A 13,594-nucleotide genomic window follows, 5' to 3' on the forward strand; every position below is an offset into this window, starting at 1 on the left:
TGGAAATGTAAAGAAAAAGAAGGAACTTTTTACCATATGTGGTGGGAATGTAAGAAGGTGAAGGGCTTCTGGGAAATGATATATAATGAATTGAAAAAGATGTTGAAATATACATTTGTTAAGAAACCAGAGGCATTTTTGTTAGGAATGGTAGGAAATGAAATAAATAGAAAGGATTGTAAACTTTTTCAATATGCAATAACAGTGGCAAGAATATTACTGGCCCAAAAATGGAAACAAGAAGAATTACTGACGATGGAAGAATGGAGAATGAAGTTCATGGATTATGCAGAACTTGATAAATTAACAGGAAAGATCCGAAATCTACGGGATCACAGGTTCACTGAGGACTGGAGTAAATTTACAGATTATTTGAAAAGTATATGCGATGAGCAAATAACGCTTGTGGGTTTGCAAGAAGCTCTGTGAAAATATCTGGAGTATTGTAAAAAAGGGAATAGGGAGGGGGAAGGTTTGATAAAAGGCAATATTAAATTAGGAAATGCGTAAAGAAAGAATCAAAACGGAAGATTCGCAGGAGAACTGAGGAAAGTCTAAAATAATATATTTGTGATTAAAAAAATTGGTATGGTTTTATAAATTTGTATTGGAAAATCAATTAAAAAAATTAAAAAAGAGAGAGAGAGGCAATGTGATGCAGTGTTTAGTGTGTCAAACTAAGAGCTGGGAGAGAACAGGGTTCAAATCCACACTCTGCTATGAAGCTCACTGGTTGATCATGGGCTAGTCACTGCCTGCCAGCCTAACCTACCTCACAGGGAATTAAATGAGGGGTGAGGAGTTGAAGAAGATTGGAAGAAATTCAAGATTTACTTAAAAAAATACTGTAATTTGGTTGAATGCTAAGAAAGGATGCTAGATCATAAATAATTGTGCACCACTAAATTAGTGAGAATTAAGATGATAAGTATATTTGAGGAAAAATTATAAACCTTTTGGAGAATTTATAGATTATATCTAAATGAATTTGACATAAGAGTGTAAACAAGATGATAAATTGCTGGCAAGAATTGGCAATGATGCAAATGGGAGCGGGAGGCGCGAGGAAGTCCAAAGATGTTATGAAAAGATGTTATGATATATGTTACACTGTTTTTTATTTTGGCATTCATGTTTGAAAAACCCAAATAAAATATTATAAAAAATAAATAAATGAGGGGTGAGAAAACAGTGGTGGACTTTGGCGCTTGCTGTAGCACCCTAGAAGCTCCACACCCAGTATGACTGAACTAGTTGGACTCCCCTAGATCTGCCTTTGGGAAGTTGCATGTACCTTGGAAGAAAAGGTGGGATATAAATTTAACAAACAAACAAACAAAGCACACTGGGCTTGGACCAGGCAGCACTCCAGACAGAAGACTCCTTCAAATAGAGGGTTATCCTCTGTAAAGTAGAACACAAGCACACAATCAGAACTAGGAGTGGGAGAGGTATTCAATTCAGTTCACATTAAAGGTGAACTCAGTGGCGGAGGAAGGTGGGTGTGGGGGGTGCGCTCCACCCCGGGTGTCATACCTGAGGGAGGTGACATCGCTGCGGGTGGCACCCCCCTGGGACACTTGCTCAGGACACTCACCACCAGTGGCACCGCCCCTTGGGGACACTTGCCACGTGCGCCACTGCCTCTGTGCTCGCCGTGCCACCCCCCCCCTGGGATCACCATGGGCACTGGAACCCCTGTGGGTGTATCACCACCGCTCCAGGTGCCAGAGCAGCTAGCTCTGCCTCTGGGTGAACTTACCAAATGTGCACTTCTCCAAAATACACAGAAACTGAAACCCATTCTTAAAAATCCATACTTCTCTGAATTTTGCAATTCAGCCAAGGCACATGCACAAAAATGCATAGATGGGGTGAAGTGTGCATAAATATACATATATTCCTAATAACAGCATCCAAAAATCCATAATATTAGGGGAAATTGTTCTGCAAAAAAAAAAAAAAGTGTACCTTGGGCAAAATTGCACACAGGCATATGTCCATTAGCAAAAGGTAGAAGAATCTGAAATGTGAATTGATGAATTTTCATTGACTTTTTAAAAATGCTGTGAAAATGTGGAAAACTGAACTTATGCCTAGAAAAATGAAAAACAGAAGAAGAAGAAGAGGAGGAGGAGGAGGAGGAGGAGGAGGAGGAGGAGGAGGAGTTTGGATTTGATATCCCGCCTTTCACTCCCCTTCAGGAGTCTCAAAGCGGCTAACATTCTCCTTTCCCTTCCTCCCCCACAACAAACACTCTGTGAGGTGAGAGGGGCTGAGAGACTTCAAAGAAATGTGACTGGCCCAAGGTCACCCAGCAGCTGCATGTGGAGGAGCGGAGACATGAACCCGGTTCCCCAGATTACGAGACTACCGCTCTTAACCACTACACCACACTGGCTCACCAAACTGAGGAACCAAAATTGGCATATTTGCCTCTCTCTCTAATCAGAAGCCCTCAAGAAATGCTGATTGCAGGCAAGTCCCTCACCTGTGTGCATAGCAGCAGTTTGGGGGTAAGAGGAACATCAGCGCCAGCTCTTGAGGTCACAGAATCACCGAGCAAGAGAAGCCCACAGGCCAAGAAACACAATGAACCATTCCTGCATGAAGCTAAAGGCTGTTCACGCGGATCCTTTGATTTGTACAGATACTGGGCCTCCCTCCACAGAATGCCAAGGCATCAACTCTGTGCTGTCTCATTAAAAAAAGTCATGCTCTGGTTGCTTTCTAGACAGCTAGAGCTGAGAACCGCTCAAATATTTTCTATATGTCCTTATAGACTTATCCGGGCAAAGTCCATCCAGAAGCAGGCCTGATTTTATCAAGGTTCATGGGAAGGGGGCCCAGGAAGAATGGAATCAAAACAGTCACCATTCTCTGCCTCTCTCTCATTCTCTATCACACAAATGCCACATGCATCCCGAATCAGCAAGTGTCTTGCAAAATACTTAAGTCAGTTCCAAACATCCTGCACACTTCAGAAGCACAACGAAAGGATAATTAAATGCCATCAAAATTGTGATGTTATGTGATATTATGACAAATATAGCTCACACAGTTCTAGTGTTCATGCTCACAGAATTATAGAATGGGAGAGTTGGAACAGACCCCAAGGGTCATCTAGCCCAAGCCCCTGCAAATGCAGGAATTGCTTCTTCACACAGTGCATAGTCAAAGTATGCAGCTCACCACCACTTCCTGTGTTAAAAGGGGTGTAAGGGAGAAGATGCAGAATTTTAAGAGGCAATTCAAATCATTCAGAGGTGTTCAGAGGTTCAGAGGCATTGTATTTAGCGGGAAAGGAGGGGCTTTAAAAGTTGGTATTCTTTTCACAGGCATCTTCTAGAGCTGAAAGGGTATTAAAGGAAGGTTTTGCACACAAACGAAAAGAGGTTAAACACACCTTTGAAAGGTCTTGTAAAAGTTGGATAAATGTCTAAAACACTTCTTCCTAATTAGAAAGTACACCTGGCTCATAGGGATCAGTTTGTGCTATATCCAATTCAACCCACCTGTCAGCATTAGCAGCCTAAAAGTGTCCAAAGAGAGCAGCAAGGTGTGAGCGAAGAAAACAAGCTGCCCTCTCTGCTGAAGAGCCTGTCCCAAAGTGCTAGTTCCCATTCCACTTGCTGCAAGTCCAAAGGTGAACCCATGGTGTACGGGTTCATATCTGCATGCACTTTATGATCTAAGAAGGCAGAGGACCTTCTCAGTAGTGGCACCCACCCTGTGGAACGCCCTTCTATCAGATATCAAGGAGATAAGTCTTATACAATCTTTAGAAGACATCTGAAGGCAGTCCTCTATAGGGAGGTTTTTAATGTTTAATGTTTAATTATGTTTTTGTATACAGGACTGCCTTCAGATGTCTTCTAAAGGTTGTATAATTAATTATCTCCTTGATATCTGAAAGAAGGGCGTTCCACAGGGTGGGTGCCATGGACTGCAAGAAGATCAAACCTCTCCATTCTTAAGGAAATCAGCCCTGAGTGCTCAATGGAAGGACAGATCCTGAAGCTGAGGCTCCAGTTCTTTGGCCACCTCATGAGAAGAGAAGACTCCTTGGAAAAGACCCTGATGTTGGGAAAGATTGAGGACACAAGGAGAAGGGGACGACAGAGGACGAGATGGTTGGATAGTGTTCTTGAAGCTACAAACATGAGTTTGACCAAACTGCAGAAGGCAGTGGGAGACAGGAGTGCCTGGCGTTCTCTGGTCCATGGGGTCACGAAGAGTCAGACACGACTAAATGACTAAACAACTAGACAACTAAACAACAACAAATGTTTTTGTATATGCTTGAAGCCTCCCAGAGTGGCTAGAGCAACCCATTCAGAACTGGGGGTAGAAATAATAACATGCTCATTCTCATCATGATCATCATCACCATCATCACTGGAACCTGCTGGATCAGGCCAATGGCCAACAGTGGACAACCAGATCCCCCAATAGGAAACTCACAAACAGGACCTGAGCACAAGATCCCTCTTCCTTCCTGTGGCTTCCAGCAACTGACATTCAGAAGCATTTACTGCCTCTGAACATAGAGGCAGGGCAGAGCCATCTTGGCTAATAGCCAATGATAGCCATATCCTCTATGAATTGTAAGAACTTAAAAAAATACTGCTAGATAAAAAGATCATGTAGCTCAGCTATTGAATGGAGATGTTGTAAACCATTCCTCGAAGACCCTCTGTCTTGCCACTTTCAATTGTTGCCATCTTAGGGAGAAAAGAAGCTGCATTAGTAAGATCATTGGCTCCATTCATTTTAGCATAGTCTGCAACTGCCTTCCCCAACCTGATGTCTTCCATAAATTGTTGGTCTCCAACTCCCAATATCCCTGATCACTGGCCAGGTTGGTGGGGACTCATGGGAGTTGGAGTCGAACAGTATCTGGAGAACAGCAGTTTGGGCAAGGCTGCTCTACACCATGGGTAGGAAAACTAAGGCCCGGGAACCAGATTTGGCCCAATTGTCTTCTAAATCTGGCCCGCAGACGGTCTGGGAATCAGCATGTTTTTACATGAGTAGAATGTATCCTTTTATTTAAATGCATCTCTGGGTTATTTGTAGGGCCTGCCTGGTGTTTTTACATGAGTAGAATATGTGCTTTTTAAAAAAATGCATCTCTGAGTTATTTGTGGGGCATAGGAATTCATTCATTATTATTTTTTTCCAAAATATAGTCCGTCCCCCACAAGGTCTGAGGGACAGTGGACCGGCCCCCTGCTGAAAAAGTTTGCTGTCCCCTGCCACTGATTAGTAGAGCAGGAATCCCTGGAATGGTCATTCTGAAGATGCAATGCCATCACCAAAAATGCCCCATTTCTGGCCGATTGAAAAAGCACCTGGTGCAGGGATCATCTCTGGGATTGTCCAAAGATCTAGATCCATTCTGGACAGAAGCAGCCTAGGTTTCCTGCTTGAAACCCCTGAAGCTGTCAGAAGGGGGGAGGGTTATTGGGTTGTCTCTGCTTTTATTTTTATAATGTATTTTGTGTTTTCTGTATTGTAATTTTATGTTGTAAACTGCCCTGAGATCCATGGGTATAAGGTGATATAAGAAAGAAAGAAAGAAAGAAAGAAAGAAAGAAAGAAAGAAAGAAAGAAAGAAAGAGCTGTCTCCCACTGATTCCCCACCTACCACTTTTAGTGGAGAAAGGGCATGGGGGAGGGTCTGCATTACCCTTTCCCGTCTGTCATTTGGAAGCTTCATCAGTCAGTCAGTTGGTTTAGTCCGTCAATTGATTGATTGCTTCTGGCTGGTGTAGATTCAGGTCTTCAAAACCAGCCTACCAATACGCATGGTTGGGAGGCAGGGGAGAACATTCCCATTTCGTCTCAGGTGGTAAAACGGGTTGGGCTGCGCCTGCCTCGGGTAAGCCCAAAGCTGATCTCTGATCCCGGTGCCTCTACCAATTGTGGTACAATGGATATGTTGGGAATCTGAATACGTGCAGCTACTCACACAGAGTCAATTAAGGTTTGGCAGACAGTCAGAAGGCAATCTGAAGGAATAAGTCTGCCTGGTGAGACAGAGGCATGGAGACAGCTCCATGATTGGTCAAGCTCTCTCAAGGGAGTGATAATTAATGGCCTACTAACTGGAATAGTTCAGTGTTCTGTGTATCAGTGTAGGAGTTGGAGGTTGGGAGTTGTGAGTCATGTATGAGAGAGCAAGCTAAAGATCCATATTTTGTTCCTGTATATAAAGGTAAAGGTACCCCTGCCCGTACGGGCCAGTCGTGTCCGACTCTAGGGTTGCGCGCTCATCTCACTCAAGAGGCCGGGAGCCCGCGCTGTCCGAAGACACTTTGGGGTCATGTGGCCAGCGTGACAAAGCTGCATCTGGCGAGACAGTGGAATCTGGCGAGACAGTGGAATTTGCTGCCAGGGAGTGTTGGTGGAGTCTCCTTCTTTGGAGGTCTTTAAGCAGAGGCTTGACAACCATATGTCAGGAGTGCTCTGATGGTGTTTCCTGCTTGGCAGGGGGTTGGACTCGATGGCCCTTGTGGTCTCTTCCAACTCTATGATTCTATGATTTTTTATTCTATGATTCTATGATTCTCTTTGGCTGAAATTTTGCAGGCTCTGCCCCCTCTGAACAGACTGATATGCTGGAAAATTTCATCCAATTCTGCAAAAATACACACAAAAAAATGAAAGGCTTCTCTTGATTTCCACCTTGCAGTAAATGAGGAAGACATCCAAGTTTTTGCCCCTGTCACCTGACTCAGGAAAGTGAGTTTGGAGGTAAATATCTTATCTGTGCACAACCCTATAGTTTTCTCTTATGCTTTTCATATATAGAAAATTGTTGATTTCATTATTAATTGGGGGAGGGGTGTTTTGCTTTATGTATGCTGCTTTCAGCCCTATCTGAGAAAAGACAGGGGTACAAAAATGTAAATAGATTAAAACAAATGGGCAGGCATGATTTTTGGATTTTGGAATATTGCAACTTTTCTATGCAATCTATATTAGGTTATTTTTGCTCTGTTTAGAATACAGAATACACTTTATAGTGCAAGAAATATATCAAGAAAACTAAATATTGTGCTGTATGCCAATGTTGGCCCAATGAAATTAATGGAGATGGCTGGTTGGTTGGTTGGTTGGTTGGTTAGTTAGTTAATACTTAGTTGGTTGGTTGGTTAGTTAGCGCGAAGCTGGGCACTCTCTTCAGCGCGTCCCAGGCTTCGGAATGCAGGCAGCTCTGCGCAGCCATCGGGAGGGCTCCGGAGGGCTGCGCGGAGCTGGGTGAAGCCTGGGGCTGCAGGCACCTCCACGCAGCCGTCGGGAGCCCAGCGCGACTTCGCGCAGGGCTCCCGAGGGCTGCGCAGAGCTTCCTGAAGCCTGGAGAGCAAGAGGGGTCAGTACGCTTCCTGAGGCCTGGAGAACAAGAGGGGTCTGGAGGCTCTCTCCACTGAAGAGTGTGCAAATCCCCATTTTTGAATCTAGACACCCAGCTGATTCTTTTGTTAATTACCCACCCATGGGTCAGATCTATATTTCCACCTCTTTTGGACCCAGACCCCCTCTTTCACTTGATCTCCCCACCCAAATGTGTTCAAACCACTAACAGCCATCATTGCTTTGACAGGCAAATGTAGAACGTTCCTTACACACAGCTTCATCCATGCAGCCCCTGCTTTGGGACTAAGGATCTGCAAATTGAGAGTGTCACCTAACAATGGAATTAGGACTAGAGCAAAGCATCTGATCTTTCCTCCTAAAACCAGCCAGCCCTAAGAGAAGGCTTGGGAGTTGTCAACAACAGCAGCCTTTTGTTTGCCAGATGCTTTGGACTACAGCTGCTATAAGTCCCAACCAGCACAGCTTACTATCTTTAAGATATTAATCCACTGTCCTTGATTGCCATGTTGCTGAGCTAGACTGACCTAGAACAGCAGCTCCGATGTGCATTTGAGTTAGTCATACCTGCGTCTTTGGCAAAGAAAAGCATGTGCTATCCAGTGGCTCCACACATTGCCCAACTCAGTGCTATAGCATCACACAACCACAGAAAAGCCAGCATATTTTGCCTCCACTTACCCCAAGCAGTCTAGCCCCATTACCACCATTGCACCCTTTGTTGATCCAATCTTTGTGGCCCAGTGTAAAAATCACCCAGGGCTGCAGAGCTCAGCACATCTGCCAGGAAGGATCAGAAGCGCCTGAAACCCTGAAATTGGAGCCACCTGGACATGCCCTGACTGGCTGGCTGGATTCCACAGGGATGGACTTTCAGGAGAAATCTGATCATTCCAGGGACTCCTAGCTATAGAAACTGCAGTCAGCTCAAGCACCTTTTCCAGAAAGCAACCTGGACTGTCTTCTTGCAGATGGGTGACTAACAACCATGGAGAATTGCTGCCTACAAGTCAGTTTGATCAAAGTCTAGCCAGGGAGCAAATCAAAAGCATATTTCCTTACCAGGAACCTGTGAAGAAAGACATGGTTTGCTGATCCTTCTTTCCTATGGGGCAGTCGTTCAGTGGCAGAGCATCTGCTTTGCATGCAGAAGGAAGGACTGCAGTTCAATCTCTGCCAGCTCCAGGTAGGATCCAGGGAAAATCCCTGCCTTAAACCCCATAGAAATCCAGGGTTTCAGGCAGAGGACATTCCCAGCCCCATCTGGAGCTGTCAGGGATTGAACTGGAGAGCTTCTGTGTGCAAAGCAGGTGCTCTAGCACTGAGCTATGGCCCCTCTCCCATAATACTTATACTGTTAAAGATGTTAAAGCTGTTAAAGATTATGAAGTGCAACATGCTTTCAACACTTGAAAGACCATTATTTATTTGCCTTAACCCTGAACACCAGAGACTCTCTGAAATTTTGGTCAAGTCATTTTCCCAGTAGCCAAGCTGTCTCAAAAAGCAGGCACGGGGAAGCTCAGGCCTGGAGGATTGTTCCCCAGGCTTGGCCCTTCCTCAGGCCCATCCCCTCCCCTGCTTCTGGCTGGCCGGAATGTCCCCTTGAGCTCTGATCATGCCTGGATGGATAATATTTATTTATTGCATTTATATCCCACTTTTTTCCTCCTAGGTGGCTTGTACCATTCCCCGCCTCCCCATTTTATCCTCATAACAACCATGCGAGGTAGGTTAGGCTGAGAGAAGCAAGGACTGGTCCAAGGTCACTCAGTGAGCTTCATGGTCAAGGGGGAGAATTTGAACCCTGGTCTCCTGGATCCTGCTCCAATACTCTAACCACTACACAACACTGCCTCTTATCACATTAATAAATAGGGATAGGTGTTTATGTTTAGGAACCTTTGGCTTTTGAGTGGTTACCTAGTGGAGTCACCCTTTTTTTCCTATGGGCCCCACCACCAGTGCTGGCATGCAGCCCTTTGGAGGGTGCCCTTTGGGCTAAAAAAGGCTTCCAACTCCTGCTTTAAAGGGCTTTCTATCTAACCCTGAGCAAAGCACATCTCCACATGCCCTACACCACGGTGGGTCCTTTCTGAAAAACAAGGAAAGCAGAGTAGGATCTCTTGAAGGAGACTCATAGGGTAGGACTCAAATTAATGGCTTCAAGTTACAAGAGAGGAGATTCTGAGTAAACATCAGAAAGACCTTCTGGTCAACAGCTGAACGATCTCCCTCAAGGAAGGAGAGGCTGTGGACTCTCCTTCCTTGGGGGTTTTTAATCAGAGGTTGGATGTCCACCTGGCATGGATGCTTTAGTTGAGATTCCTGCATTGCACCTAGTAAGGTGACCCTGGGGTCCCTTCCAACTCTACAATTCTATTATTCTAAGTCAATGTAATGCTGTTAACATTCTCTCCAGTTTCTGTCTCAATAGGAGCAATGAGACAACTACAGAAAAAGTAGAAGCACAGAGTTGTAGAGTTGGAAGGAATCATAGGGGTCATCTAGTCCAACCCCCTGCAATGTAGGAATCTTTTGCCCAACATGGGGCTCCAACCCACAACTGTGAGATTTAGAGTCTCATGTTCTCATTTATTCCAACCCCCTGCAATGCAGTAATTACTGTATACTGTGCTTAAAATGAAATACGCCACTCAAAGCACAATGCCCATGAGATGACTTCACCCGCCACCCCCCTACCCACTTGGCTCCCTCCTTCAGGGTCATGGCCTCTTTGCCCCCTTGCCTTTCACATACATATACATAGGTGCATGCACCTAGATGAAGCTTTTCCCACCATTGCACCTCCATACCAGGAATAGCTTCACCTTTCAGTTTCTGACTTATGCAGCTGTTTGAAGCACAAGGGACCTCTTTTGCTCTCTCCATAAAATGGTTACAAATTTTCAGATTCTTAGTTTTCCTCACACCATGGATTTCCTGGTAGGGCCTTCTCCACACAAATCCACGGCCGTTTCCCTCTGCTGATAGCTCTCTGTGTGAGTGGTGTTAAGCGAAAGAAAGGAAAGGAATGAGGAATTTGGATCTCACAATGTTCAGCTATCAGGATCACTTCAATGCCGGATTTTCTCCAACACTTGCATCCAGCAAACCAAAAATCAGACACTCCCGATCAGCAGATTCAAACGCATTCAGACATGCCTTGCTATGATTAAATTCTCATGCACCAATGGATATGCTGAATATATGAATGGGGCGCACAAATACACCCTGCTTTGCTAGCAGTCTCTATAGCATTTCGGAGCTCAAAGACTAAATTTCTGCATTTCCTATCAATGAGTAAGTAAACACCACCATCACAGTTCCCCCATTTGATTTCTTTAAAAGGAAACATTCCTTCATCCCACCAAGTTGGGCTTCTGGGATTTTTATTTTTATTTTATTTTCATAAAATTTAAACATGGCTTGATTGTAAAACAACAACCTCAAAACAGTTTCCAGAAAAAGACAACTTAAAAATATCAATGAAAAGAACAATATTAACAACAATAATTTAAGACTTCCAAAAAGTTAAAGCAATGTTAACACTAAAAGCAGGTTAAAACTTGCATCAGGATTTTTTCTTTTTCATTTTCACACTTTAGATCTTGCTCTCTCCATCTTTGCCAGTTCCTAGATTATGTATTTATTGCATTTCTATCCTTCTTCCCCCCCCCCCAGGAACTCCTCATTTAATCTCCACAACAACCCTGTGAGGTAGGTTAGGACTGAGAGTTCAGTGTGGCTGACCTTCAAGGTCACCCAGTGAGCTCCATGGCAATTTGAACCCTGGTGGCACTCTAAGCAACTACGCCACACGGGCACTCTTCTCAAAACGTCTTGGTTCCAGAAGGGGCCTCAATGCCACCATTGCAAAAACCATCAATATTCAGAAAACGAATTTTCCATCCCTACCTAACAGGATGCTCCTAGTTTCATCAGTGCCTGGCAGCTCACTTCTGATGAATGGATAATTCAGAGAATCAATAAATGAACATTCCTGCCCACTTAAATCATGTCTTGCTCAACATATATGATCCTATGGTGTGCGCATGCACAGCCATATGCTGAAGGGATCAGCTCCAGCCATTTGATGGCCCCTCGTGTTCCTCCAGGCCTTCTTCATACCTGGCTAAAAATAGCCCCTCACACCCAGCAAGCAGCACACTGAAAGAAAGACATTTTGTATCCCAAAGCAGCTCCCTGCCCAATTAATCCCCTTCCCAATCACTCCCCAAGAACCCACTCCCCAATTTCCTCCCCAACCAAACAAGCCCAGGGATTGTCTACCTTCTCTATTTTCAGCACTGCCAGCAACAGGAGGGGGACAGTTTCTACACAAAGAACCTCCCAGAAGCAGCTACAGGTTCCTACCAAGCACAGGAAAAGCAGAGAGGAGGAGGGCAGAGGCTAAGAAGGGGGCCCCTCCCTTCCCTCCCACCGCAGATGAGAGCCAGCAGCTGAGTCGAGGGGACAGGTCATGGCTATAAATATGCCCAGGCATCAGGACTGGGGAATGGCTGAGTGACAGGGCCAGGAAGAGCCAGCCAGCCAGCTGACTGAGCCAAGCCCTTGCTCTCCTCCCCTCTGAGCACATCTCAAGGGTCAGCTTGATCCTCCAGGCCCGCACACAGCGAGCCCTTGCTCAAGCACCAAAAACAAGGATGACTCACTAGCGCAAGCCTAAAACACATGAGGAAAGCCTCATTAAACAGAATGGAGTTCACTCATGAGTAAGCATGCAGATAATGAGACGTATGCAAACATACACAAGAGCACCACAAACCGACCCTCTACTATAGCTTATTGGTCTTCCTTTTTAATTTCTTCTCCAATTATCCCCAAAAGGAAGGCCTCAGGTTTTTTTGTGAAGGTATATTTAAATATATTTTTTAATTCATTATAAATAAGTTCCCAAAACTTTTTAATTACCTCACAAGTCCACCACATGTGATAGAAATTGCCTTCCTTAATTTTACATTTCCAGCATGTTTTATCTCTGGTTTTATACATTTTTTTCTAATTTTACAGGTGTGATGTACCACCTGTACATCATTTTTTCCATGTTCTCTCTAAGTGTTGTACAAGCTGAAAATTTCATGCCTTTATTCCAAAGTTTCTTCCAACTATCATACTCTAGATTGTATCCATTTCACCATTACTTCTTTTATTTCTTCATCCTTAGTATCCCATTCTAGCAGCTGGTTGTACATTTTGGATAGGAGTTTTGATTTGCCTTCCAATATTTCTACCTGGAATCTGGATTTTCTTTCGTTCATCCCGATCTTTTTGTCTTCGGTCCACAAAGCATTAATTTGATGAAATTGAATCCAACCTGTTAGTTTATTCTTTATCTCTTCATATGGTTTGATCTTCCATCCTTTTTCTGTTTTTACTAACAGATCTTCATAAGTCCATCTTTCTCCTTCAATATTTATTTTTGTTGTTGTTAAGATGTCGATTGGCGATAACCACCAGGGAGTGCTTCTTTCTAATAATTTTTTATTTCTCTCCCATACTTCCAGCAGTGGCCCTCTAATAATATGATTAGAAAATCCTTTGTGGACCTTTTCCTTATTGCGCCACAAATATGCGTGCCAGCCGAATCTGATGTTGAAACCTTCCAAATCCAACAGGTCTGTGTTTTTTATAACAATCCAATCTTTAATCCAGCAAAGGCACGAGGCTTCATAGTATAGCTTCAAATTAAAAAACCATTTTTAGATGCTGCCAATATGGCCAACTATTGCCCAGTCTCAAATCTTCCATTCTTGGGCAAGGTGATTGAGCGGGTGGGTGGTTGCTGAACAACTCCAGGCACGCCTGGAAGAAGCGGACCATTTGGATCCCTTCCAATCGGGATTCAGGCCTCAACATGGGACTGAAACTACCTTGGTCGCACTGGTCGATGATCTCCGGCGGGCTAGGGACAAAGGTGAGAGCTGTTTCCTAGTTCTGCTGGATCTCTCAGCGGCTTTTGACACCATCAACCATAACATCCTTCTGGACCGTCTAGAGAGGTTAGGAGCTGGTGGCACTGTTATACAGTAGTTCCATTCCTTCCTCCTGGGCCGTGTTCAGAAAGTGGTGGGGGGGGATGAGTGTTGAGACCCCTGGGCTCTCACTTGTGGGATGCCTCAGGGTTCTGTCCTCTCCCCCATGCTTTTCAACATCTACATGCAGTCACTGAGAGAGATCATAAGGGGGTTTG

General features: G+C 44.4%; 1 protein-coding gene across 2 annotated transcripts in view; it reads right to left on the bottom strand.

Annotated features, from left to right (window-relative positions):
* The window catches only part of MYO18B (myosin XVIIIB), a 275,393-nt gene extending 263,216 nt beyond the window's left edge, over window positions 1-12,177 (bottom strand). The window contains exons 1-2 of one of the 2 annotated variants that reach the window (XM_081842590.1): window positions 12,087-12,177; window positions 11,674-12,051 (exon numbers count right to left, since the gene is read on the bottom strand). The gene's annotated coding sequence lies outside the window, so the exon portion shown is untranslated. Of the gene's footprint in view, window positions 1-11,673; window positions 12,052-12,086 lie in introns of those variants that run through there. The other variant, XM_081842591.1, reaches the window with a different exon arrangement.
* Window positions 12,178-13,594: the final 1,417 nt, after the last annotated feature.

The sequence above is a fragment of the Podarcis erhardii genome (genome assembly GCF_964252035.2).
Source record: "Podarcis erhardii genome assembly, chromosome: 15".
NCBI lineage: Eukaryota > Metazoa > Chordata > Lepidosauria > Squamata > Lacertidae > Podarcis > Podarcis erhardii.